Consider the following 12642-nt stretch of genomic DNA (forward strand, 5'->3'; position numbering starts at 1 on the left):
CTGTGTGATACTGCTGAGCCGTGTATCTAATCTTGTGTGATACTGCTGAGCCGTGTATCTAATCCTGTGTGATACTGCTGAGCCGCGTATCTAATCCTGTGTGATACTGCTGAGTCGTGTATCTAATCCTGTGTGATACCGCTGAGCCGTGTATGTAATCCTGTGTGATACTGCTGAGCCGTGTATCTAATCCTGTGTGATACTGCTGAGCCGTGTATGTAATCCTGTGTGATACTGCTGAGCCGTGTATGTAATCCTGTGTGATACTGCTGAGTCGTGTATCTAATCCTGTGTGATACCGCTGAGCCGTGTATCTAATCCTGTGTGATACTGCTGAGCCGTGTATCTAATCCTGTGTGATACTGCTGAGCCGTGTATGTAATCCTGTGTGATAATGCTGAGCCGCGTATCTAATCCTGTGTGATACTGCTGAGCCGCGTATCTAATCCTGTGTGATACTGCTGAGCCGTGTATCTAATCCTGTGTGTGATACTGCTGAGCCGCGTATCTAATCCTGTGTGATACTGCTCAGCCGTGTATGTAATCCTGTGTGATACTGCTGAGCCGCGTATGTAATCCTGTGTGATACTGCTGAGCCGCGTATGTAATCCTGTGTGATACTGCTGAGCCGCGTATCTAATCCTGTGTGTGATACTGCTGAGCCGCGTATCTAATCCTGTGTGATACTGCTCAGCCGTGTATGTAATCCTGTGTGATACTGCTCAGCCGTGTATGTAATCCTGTGTGATGCTGCTGAGCCGTGTATGTAATCCTGTGTGATGCTGCTGAGCCGTGTATCTAATCCTGTGTGATACTGCTGAGCCGCGTATCTAATCCTATGTGATATTGCTGAGCCGCGTATCTAATCCTGTGTGTGATACTGAGCCACGTATCTAATCCTGTGTGATACTGCTGAGCCGTGTATCTAATCCTGTGTGTGATACTACTGAGCCACGTATCTAACCCTGTGTGATACTGCTGAGCCGCGTATCTAATCCTGTGTGATACTGCTGAGCCGCGTATCTAATCCTGTGTGATACTGCTGAGCCGCGTATCTAATCCTGTGTGATACTGCTGAGCCGCGTATCTAATCCTGTGTGATACTGCTGAGCCGTGTATCTAATCCTGTGTGATACTGCTGAGCCCTGTATCTAATCCTGTGTGATACTGCTGAGTCGCGTATCTAATCCTGTGTGATACTGCTGAGCCACGTATCTAATCCTGTGTGATACTGCTGAGCCGTGTATGTAATCCTGTGTGATACTGCTGAGCCGTGTATCTAATCCTGTGTGATACTGCTGAGCCGTGTATGTAATCCTGTGTGATACCGCTGAGCCGTGTATCTAATCCTGTGTGATACCGCTGAGCCGTGTATGTAATCCTGTGTGATACCGCTGAGCCGTGTATGTAATCCTGTGTGATACCGCTGAGCCGTGTATGTAATCCTGTGTGATACCGCTGAGCCGTGTATGTAATCCTGTGTGATACTGCTGAGCCGTGTATCTAATCCTGTGTGATACTGCTGAGCCGTGTATCTAATCCTGTGTGATACTGCTGAGCTGTGTATCTAATCCTGTGTGTGATACTGCTGAGCCGTGTATGTAATCCTGTGTGATACCGCTGAGCCGTGTATCTAATCCTGTGTGATACTGCTGAGCCGTGTATCTAATCCTGTGTGATACTGCTGAGCTGTGTATCTAATCCTGTGTGATACTGCTGAGCCGTGTATTTAATCCTGTGTGATACCGCTGAGCCGTGTATCTAATCCTGTGTGTGATACTGCTGAGCCGTGTATGTAATCCTGTGTGATACTGCTGAGCCGTGTATCTAATCCTGTGTGATACTGCTGAGCCCGTGTATGTAATCCTGTGTGATACTGCTGAGCCGTGTATGTAATCCTGTGTGATACTGCTGAGCCGTGTATCTAATCCTGTGTGATACTGCTGAGCCGTGTATCTAATCCTGTGTGATACTGCTGAGCCGTGTATCTAATCCTGTGTGACACTGCTGAGCCCGTGTATCTAATCCTGTGTGATACCGCTGAGCCGTGCATCTAATCCTGTCTGATACCGCTGAGCCGTGTATGTAATCCTGTGTGATACTGCTGAGCCGTGTATGTAATCCTGTGTGATACTGCTGAGCCGTGTATGTAATCCTGTGTGATACTGCTGAGCCGTGTATGTAATCCTGTGTGATACTGCTGAGCCGTGTATCTAATCCTGTATGATACTGCTGAGCCGTGTATCTAATCCTGTGTGATACCGCTGAGCCGTGTATCTAATCCTGTGTGATACTGCTGAGCCGTGTATCTAATCCTGTGTGATACTGCTGAGCCATGTATCTAATCCTGTGTGATACCGCTGAGCCGTGTATCTAATCCTGTGTGATACTGCTGAGCCGTGTATCTAATGCTGTGTGATACTGCTGAGCCGTGTATGTAATCCTGTGTGATACTGCTGAGCCTTGTATGTAATCCTGTGTGATACTGCTGAGCCGTGTATCTAATCCTGTGTGATACTGCTGAGCCGTGCATGTAATCCTGTGTGATACTGCTGAGCCGTGCATGTAATCCTGTGTGATACTGCTGAGCCGCGTATCTAATCCTGTGTGATACTGCTGAGCCGCGTATCTAATCCTGTGTGATACTGGTGAGCCGTGTATGTAATCCTGTGTGATACTGCTGAGCCGTGTATCTAATCCTGTGTGATACTGCTGAGCCGTGTATCTAATCCTGTGTGATACCGCTGAGCCGTGCATGTAATCCTGTGTGATACTGCTGAGCCGCGTATCTAATCCTGTGTGATACTGCTGAGCCGTGTATCTAATCCTGTGTGATACCGCTGAGCCGTGCATGTAATCCTGTGTGATACTGCTGAGCCGTGTATCTAATCTTGTGTGATACTGCTGAGCCGTGTATCTAATCCTGTGTGATACTGCTGAGCCGCGTATCTAATCCTGTGTGATACTGCTGAGTCGTGTATCTAATCCTGTGTGATACCGCTGAGCCGTGTATGTAATCCTGTGTGATACTGCTGAGCCGTGTATCTAATCCTGTGTGATACTGCTGAGCCGTGTATGTAATCCTGTGTGATACTGCTGAGCCGTGTATGTAATCCTGTGTGATACTGCTGAGCCGTGTATCTAATCCTGTGTGATACTGCTGAGCCGTGTATCTAATCCTGTGTGATACTGCTGAGCCGTGTATCTAATCCTGTGTGATACTGCTGAGCCGTGTATCTAATCCTGTGTGATACTGCTGAGCCGCGTATCTAATCCTGTGTGATACCGCTGAGCCGTGTATCTAATCCTGTGTGATACTGCTGAGCCGTGTATCTAATCCTGTGTGATACTGCTGAGCCGTGTATGTAATCCTGTGTGATAATGCTGAGCCGCGTATCTAATCCTGTGTGATACTGCTGAGCCGCGTATCTAATCCTGTGTGATACTGCTGAGCCGTGTATCTAATCCTGTGTGTGATACTGCTGAGCCGCGTATCTAATCCTGTGTGATACTGCTCAGCCGTGTATGTAATCCTGTGTGATGCTGCTGAGCCGCGTATGTAATCCTGTGTGATACTGCTGAGCCGCGTATGTAATCCTGTGTGATACTGCTGAGCCGCGTATCTAATCCTGTGTGTGATACTGCTGAGCCGCGTATCTAATCCTGTGTGTGATACTGCTGAGCCGTGTATGTAATCCTGTGTGATACTGCTCAGCCGTGTATGTAATCCTGTGTGATGCTGCTGAGCCGTGTATGTAATCCTGTGTGATGCTGCTGAGCCGTGTATCTAATCCTGTGTGATACTGCTGAGCCGCGTATCTAATCCTATGTGATATTGCTGAGCCGCGTATCTAATCCTGTGTGTGATACTGAGCCACGTATCTAATCCTGTGTGATACTGCTGAGCCGTGTATCTAATCCTGTGTGTGATACTACTGAGCCACGTATCTAACCCTGTGTGATACTGCTGAGCCGCGTATCTAATCCTGTGTGATACTGCTGAGCCGCGTATCTAATCCTGTGTGATACTGCTGAGCCGCGTATCTAATCCTGTGTGATACTGCTGAGCCGCGTATCTAATCCTGTGTGATACTGCTGAGCCGTGTATCTAATCCTGTGTGATACTGCTGAGCCCTGTATCTAATCCTGTGTGATACTGCTGAGTCGCGTATCTAATCCTGTGTGATACTGCTGAGCCACGTATCTAATCCTGTGTGATACTGCTGAGCCGTGTATGTAATCCTGTGTGATACTGCTGAGCCGCGTATCTAATCCTGTGTGATACTGCTGAGCCGTGTATGTAATCCTGTGTGATACTGCTGAGCCGTGTATGTAATCCTGTGTGATACTGCTGAGCCGTGTATCTAATCTTGTGTGTGATACTGCTGAGCCGCGTATCTAATCCTGTGTGATACTGCTCAGCCGCGTATGTAATCCTGTGTGATACTGCTGAGCCGTGTATCTAATCCTGTGTGATACTGCTGAGCCGTGTATGTAATCCTGTGTGATACTGCTGAGCAGTGTATGTAATCCTGTGTGATACTGCTGAGCCGTGTATCTAATCCTGTGTGATACTGCTGAGCCGTGTATCTAATCCTGTGTGATACCGCTGAGCCGTGTATCTAATCCTGTGTGATACTGCTGAGCCGTGTATCTAATCCTGTGTGATACTGCTGAGCCGTGTATGTAATCCTGTGTGATAATGCTGAGCCGCGTATCTAATCCTGTGTGATACTGCTGAGCCGCGTATCTAATCCTGTGTGATACTGCTGAGCCGTGTATCTAATCCTGTGTGTGATACTGCTGAGCCGCGTATCTAATCCTGTGTGATGCTGCTGAGCCGTGTATGTAATCCTGTGTGATGCTGCTGAGCCGCGTATGTAATCCTGTGTGATACTGCTGAGCCGCGTATCTAATCCTGTGTGTGATACTGCTGAGCCGCGTATCTAATCCTGTGTGATACTGCTCAGCCGTGTATGTAATCCTGTGTGATGCTGCTGAGCCGCGTATGTAATCCTGTGTGATATTGCTCAGCCGTGTATGTAATCCTGTGTGATGCTGCTGAGCCGTGTATGTAATCCTGTGTGATGCTGCTGAGCCGTGTATCTAATCCTGTGTGATACTGCTGAGCCGCGTATCTAATCCTATGTGATATTGCTGAGCCGCGTATCTAATCCTGTGTGTGATACTGAGCCACGTATCTAATCCTGTGTGATACTGCTGAGCCGTGTATCTAATCCTGTGTGTGATACTACTGAGCCACGTATCTAACCCTGTGTGATACTGCTAAGCCGCGTATCTAATCCTGTGTGATACTGCTGAGCCGCGTATCTAATCCTGTGTGATACTGCTGAGCCGCGTATCTAATCCTGTGTGATACTGCTGAGCCGCGTATCTAATCCTGTGTGATACTGCTGAGCCGTGTATCTAATCCTGTGTGATACTGCTGAGCCCTGTATCTAATCCTGTGTGATACTGCTGAGTCGCGTATCTAATCCTGTGTGATACTGCTGAGCCACGTATCTAATCCTGTGTGATACTGCTGAGCCGTGTATGTAATCCTGTGTGATACTGCTGAGCCGTGTATCTAATCCTGTGTGATACTGCTGAGCCGTGTATGTAATCCTGTGTGATACCGCTGAGCCGTGTATCTAATCCTGTGTGATACCGCTGAGCCGTGTATGTAATCCTGTGTGATACCGCTGAGCCGTGTATGTAATCCTGTGTGATACCGCTGAGCCGTGTATGTAATCCTGTGTGATACTGCTGAGCCGTGTATCTAATCCTGTGTGATACTGCTGAGCCGTGTATCTAATCCTGTGTGATACTGCTGAGCTGTGTATCTAATCCTGTGTGTGATACTGCTGAGCCGTGTATGTAATCCTGTGTGATACCGCTGAGCCGTGTATCTAATCCTGTGTGATACTGCTGAGCCGTGTATCTAATCCTGTGTGAAACTGCTGAGCTGTGTATCTAATCCTGTGTGATACTGCTGAGCCGTGTATTTAATCCTGTGTGATACCGCTGAGCCGTGTATCTAATCCTGTGTGTGATACTGCTGAGCCGTGTATGTAATCCTGTGTGATACTGCTGAGCCGTGTATCTAATCCTGTGTGATACTGCTGAGCCCGTGTATGTAATCCTGTGTGATACTGCTGAGCCCTGTATCTAATCCTGTGTGATACTGCTGAGCCTTGTATCTAATCCTGTGTGATACTGCTGAGCCGTGTATCTAATCCTGTGTGACACTGCTGAGCCCGTGTATGTAATCCTGTGTGATACTGCTGAGCCGTGTATGTAATCCTGTGTGATACTGCTGAGCCCTGTATCTAATCCTGTGTGATACTGCTGAGCCGTGTATCTAATCCTGTGTGATACTGCTGAGCCGTGTATCTAATCCTGTGTGACACTGCTGAGCCCGTGTATCTAATCCTGTGTGATACCGCTGAGCCGTGTATCTAATCCTGTGTGATACCGCTGAGCCGTGTATGTAATCCTGTGTGATACTGCTGAGCCGTGTATGTAATCCTGTGTGATACTGCTGAGCCGTGTATGTAATCCTGTGTGATACTGCTGAGCCGTGTATGTAATCCTGTGTGATACTGCTGAGCCGTGTATGTAATCCTGTGTGATACTGCTGAGCCGTGTATCTAATCCTGTATGATACTGCTGAGCCGTGTATCTAATCCTGTGTGATACCGCTGAGCCGTGTATCTAATCCTGTGTGATACTGCTGAGCCGTGTATCTAATCCTGTGTGATACTGCTGAGCCATGTATCTAATCCTGTGTGATACCGCTGAGCCGTGTATCTAATCCTGTGTGATACTGCTGAGCCGTGTATCTAATGCTGTGTGATACTGCTGAGCCGTGTATGTAATCCTGTGTGATACTGCTGAGCCGTGTATGTAATCCTGTGTGATACTGCTGAGCCGTGTATGTAATCCTGTGTGATACTGCTGAGCCGTGTATGTAATCCTGTGTGATACTGCTGAGCCGTGTATGTAATCCTGTGTGATACTGCTGAGCCGTGTATGTAATCCTGTGTGATACTGCTGAGCCGTGTATCTAATCCTGTGTGATACTGCTGAGCCGTGCATGTAATCCTGTGTGATACTGCTGAGCCGTGCATGTAATCCTGTGTGATACTGCTGAGCCGCGTATCTAATCCTGTGTGATACTGCTGAGCCGCGTATCTAATCCTGTGTGATACTGGTGAGCCGTGTATGTAATCCTGTGTGATACTGCTGAGCCGTGTATCTAATCCTGTGTGATACTGCTGAGCCGTGTATCTAATCCTGTGTGATACCGCTGAGCCGTGCATGTAATCCTGTGTGATACTGCTGAGCCGCGTATCTAATCCTGTGTGATACTGCTGAGCCGTGTATGTAATCCTGTGTGATACTGCTGAGCCGCGTATCTAATCCTGTGTGATACTGCTGAGCCGTGTATGTAATCCTGTGTGATACTGGTGAGCCGTGTATGTAATCCTGTGTGATACTGCTGAGCCGTGTATCTAATCCTGTGTGATACCGCTGAGCCGTGCATGTAATCCTGTGTGATACTGCTGAGCCGTGTATCTAATCCTGTGTGATACTGCTGAGCCGTGTATGTAATCCTGTGTGATACTGCTGAGCCGTGTATGTAATCCTGTGTGATACTGCTGAGCCGTGTATGTAATCCTGTGTGATACTGCTGAGCCGTGTATGTAATCCTGTGTGATACTGCTGAGCCGTGTATCTAATCCTGTGTGATACCGCTGAGCCGTGCATGTAATCCTGTGTGATACTGCTGAGCCGTGTATCTAATCTTGTGTGATACTGCTGAGCCGTGTATCTAATCCTGTGTGATACTGCTGAGCCGTGTATGTAATCCTGTGTGATACTGCTGAGCCGTGTATCTAATCCTGTGTGTGATACTGCTGAACCGTGTATCTAATCCTGTGTGATACTGCTGAGCCGTGTATGTAATCCTGTGTGATACTGCTGAGCCGTGTATGTAATCCTGTGTGATACTGCTGAGCCGTGTATCTAATCCTGTGTGATACCGCTGAGCCGTGCATGTAATCCTGTGTGATACTGCTGAGCCGTGTATCTAATCTTGTGTGATACTGCTGAGCCGTGTATCTAATCCTGTGTGATACTGCTGAGCCGCGTATCTAATCCTGTGTGATACTGCTGAGTCGTGTATCTAATCCTGTGTGATACCGCTGAGCCGTGTATGTAATCCTGTGTGATACTGCTGAGCCGTGTATCTAATCCTGTGTGATACTGCTGAGCCGTGTATGTAATCCTGTGTGATACTGCTGAGCCGTGTATGTAATCCTGTGTGATACTGCTGAGTCGTGTATCTAATCCTGTGTGATACCGCTGAGCCGTGTATCTAATCCTGTGTGATACTGCTGAGCCGTGTATCTAATCCTGTGTGATACTGCTGAGCCGTGTATGTAATCCTGTGTGATAATGCTGAGCCGCGTATCTAATCCTGTGTGATACTGCTGAGCCGCGTATCTAATCCTGTGTGATACTGCTGAGCCGTGTATCTAATCCTGTGTGTGATACTGCTGAGCCGCGTATCTAATCCTGTGTGATACTGCTCAGCCGTGTATGTAATCCTGTGTGATGCTGCTGAGCCGCGTATGTAATCCTGTGTGATACTGCTGAGCCGCGTATGTAATCCTGTGTGATACTGCTGAGCCGCGTATCTAATCCTGTGTGTGATACTGCTGAGCCGCGTATCTAATCCTGTGTGATACTGCTCAGCCGTGTATGTAATCCTGTGTGATACTGCTCAGCCGTGTATGTAATCCTGTGTGATGCTGCTGAGCCGTGTATGTAATCCTGTGTGATGCTGCTGAGCCGTGTATCTAATCCTGTGTGATACTGCTGAGCCGCGTATCTAATCCTATGTGATATTGCTGAGCCGCGTATCTAATCCTGTGTGTGATACTGAGCCACGTATCTAATCCTGTGTGATACTGCTGAGCCGTGTATCTAATCCTGTGTGTGATACTACTGAGCCACGTATATCTAACCCTGTGTGATACTGCTGAGCCGCGTATCTAATCCTGTGTGATACTGCTGAGCCGCGTATCTAATCCTGTGTGATACTGCTGAGCCGCGTATCTAATCCTGTGTGATACTGCTGAGCCGCGTATCTAATCCTGTGTGATACTGCTGAGCCGTGTATCTAATCCTGTGTGATACTGCTGAGCCCTGTATCTAATCCTGTGTGATACTGCTGAGTCGCGTATCTAATCCTGTGTGATACTGCTGAGCCACGTATCTAATCCTGTGTGATACTGCTGAGCCGTGTATGTAATCCTGTGTGATACTGCTGAGCCGTGTATCTAATCCTGTGTGATACTGCTGAGCCGTGTATGTAATCCTGTGTGATACCGCTGAGCCGTGTATCTAATCCTGTGTGATACCGCTGAGCCGTGTATGTAATCCTGTGTGATACCGCTGAGCCGTGTATGTAATCCTGTGTGATACCGCTGAGCCGTGTATGTAATCCTGTGTGATACTGCTGAGCCGTGTATCTAATCCTGTGTGATACTGCTGAGCCGTGTATCTAATCCTGTGTGATACTGCTGAGCTGTGTATCTAATCCTGTGTGTGATACTGCTGAGCCGTGTATGTAATCCTGTGTGATACCGCTGAGCCGTGTATCTAATCCTGTGTGATACTGCTGAGCCGTGTATCTAATCCTGTGTGATACTGCTGAGCTGTGTATCTAATCCTGTGTGATACTGCTGAGCCGTGTATTTAATCCTGTGTGATACCGCTGAGCCGTGTATCTAATCCTGTGTGTGATACTGCTGAGCCGTGTATGTAATCCTGTGTGATACTGCTGAGCTGTGTATCTAATCCTGTGTGATACTGCTGAGCCCGTGTATGTAATCCTGTGTGATACTGCTGAGCCGTGTATGTAATCCTGTGTGATACTGCTGAGCCGTGTATCTAATCCTGTGTGATACTGCTGAGCCGTGTATCTAATCCTGTGTGATACTGCTGAGCCGTGTATCTAATCCTGTGTGACACTGCTGAGCCCGTGTATCTAATCCTGTGTGATACCGCTGAGCCGTGCATCTAATCCTGTCTGATACCGCTGAGCCGTGTATGTAATCCTGTGTGATACTGCTGAGCCGTGTATGTAATCCTGTGTGATACTGCTGAGCCGTGTATGTAATCCTGTGTGATACTGCTGAGCCGTGTATGTAATCCTGTGTGATACTGCTGAGCCGTGTATCTAATCCTGTATGATACTGCTGAGCCGTGTATCTAATCCTGTGTGATACCGCTGAGCCGTGTATCTAATCCTGTGTGATACTGCTGAGCCGTGTATCTAATCCTGTGTGATACTGCTGAGCCATGTATCTAATCCTGTGTGATACCGCTGAGCCGTGTATCTAATCCTGTGTGATACTGCTGAGCCGTGTATCTAATGCTGTGTGATACTGCTGAGCCGTGTATGTAATCCTGTGTGATACTGCTGAGCGGTGTCTATGTAATCCTGTGTGATACTGCTGAGCCGTGTATGTAATCCTGTGTGATACTGCTGAGCCGTGTATCTAATCCTGTGTGATACTGCTGAGCCGTGCATGTAATCCTGTGTGATACTGCTGAGCCGTGCATGTAATCCTGTGTGATACTGCTGAGCCGCGTATCTAATCCTGTGTGATACTGCTGAGCCGCGTATCTAATCCTGTGTGATACTGGTGAGCCGTGTATGTAATCCTGTGTGATACTGCTGAGCCGTGTATCTAATCCTGTGTGATACTGCTGAGCCGTGTATCTAATCCTGTGTGATACCGCTGAGCCGTGCATGTAATCCTGTGTGATACTGCTGAGCCGCGTATCTAATCCTGTGTGATACTGCTGAGCCGCGTATCTAATCCTGTGTGATACTGCTGAGCCGTGTATGTAATCCTGTGTGATACTGGTGAGCCGTGTATGTAATCCTGTGTGATACTGCTGAGCCGTGTATCTAATCCTGTGTGATACCGCTGAGCCGTGCATGTAATCCTGTGTGATACTGCTGAGCCGTGTATCTAATCCTGTGTGATACTGCTGAGCCGTGTATGTAATCCTGTGTGATACTGCTGAGCCGTGTATGTAATCCTGTGTGATACTGCTGAGCCGTGTATGTAATCCTGTGTGATACTGCTGAGCCGTGTATCTAATCCTGTGTGATACCGCTGAGCCGTGTATCTAATCCTGTGTGATACCGCTGAGCCGTGCATGTAATCCTGTGTGATACTGCTGAGCCGTGTATCTAATCTTGTGTGATACTGCTGAGCCGTGTATCTAATCCTGTGTGATACTGCTGAGCCGTGTATGTAATCCTGTGTGATACTGCTGAGCCGTGTATCTAATCCTGTGTGTGATACTGCTGAACCGTGTATCTAATCCTGTGTGATACTGCTGAGCCGTGTATGTAATCCTGTGTGATACTGCTGAGCCGTGTATGTAATCCTGTGTGATACCGCTGAGCCGTGTATCTAATCCTGTGTGATACCGCTGAGCCGTGCATGTAATCCTGTGTGATACTGCTGAGCCGTGTATGTAATCCTGTGTGATACTGCTGAGCCGTGTATGTAATCCTGTGTGATACCGCTGAGCCGCGTATCTAATCCTGTGTGATACCGCTGAGTCGTGTATCTAATCCTGTGTGATACCGCTGAGCCGTGTATCTAATCTTGTGTGATACTGCTGAGCCGTGTATCTAATCCTGTGTGATACTGCTGAGCCGTGTATCTAATCTTGTGTGATACTGCTGAGCCGTGTATCTAATCTTGTGTGATACTGCTGAGCCGTGTATCTAATCCTGTGTGATACTGCTGAGCCGCGTATCTAATCCTGTGTGATACTGCTGAGTCGTGTATCTAATCCTGTGTGATACCGCTGAGCCGTGTATGTAATCCTGTGTGATACTGCTGAGCCGTGTATCTAATCCTGTGTGATACTGCTGAGCCGTGTATGTAATCCTGTGTGATACTGCTGAGCCGTGTATGTAATCCTGTGTGATACTGCTGAGCCGTGTATCTAATCCTGTGTGATACTGCTGAGCCGTGTATCTAATCCTGTGTGATACTGCTGAGCCGTGTATGTAATCCTGTGTGATACTGCTGAGCCCTGTATCTAATCTTGTGTGATACTGCTGAGCCGTGTATCTAATCCTGTGTGATACTGCTGAGCCGTGTATCTAATCCTGTGTGATACTGCTGAGCCGTGTATCTAATCCTGTGTGATACTGCTGAGTCGTGTATCTAATCCTGTGTGATACCGCTGAGCCGTGTATGTAATCCTGTGTGATACTGCTGAGCCGTGTATGTAATCCTGTGTGATACTGCTGAGCCGTGTATGTAATCCTGTGTGATACTGCTGAGTCGTGTATGTAATCCTGTGTGATACTGCTGAGCCGTGTATCTAATCCTGTGTGATACTGCTGAGCCGTGTATCTAATCCTGTGTGATACTGCTGAGCCGTGTATGTAATCCTGTGTGATACTGCTGAGCCGTGTATCTAATCCTGTGTGATACTGCTGAGCCGTGTATCTAATCCTGTGTGATACTGCTGAGTCGTGTATCTAATCCTGTGTGATACTGCTGAGCCGTGTATGTAATCCTGTGTGATACTGCT

The sequence above is a fragment of the Phyllobates terribilis genome, unplaced genomic scaffold (assembly GCF_046119375.1).
Source record: "Phyllobates terribilis strain yellow unplaced genomic scaffold, ASM4611937v1 Scaffold_1__5_contigs__length_1240528914, whole genome shotgun sequence".
Lineage (NCBI taxonomy): Eukaryota > Metazoa > Chordata > Amphibia > Anura > Dendrobatidae > Phyllobates > Phyllobates terribilis.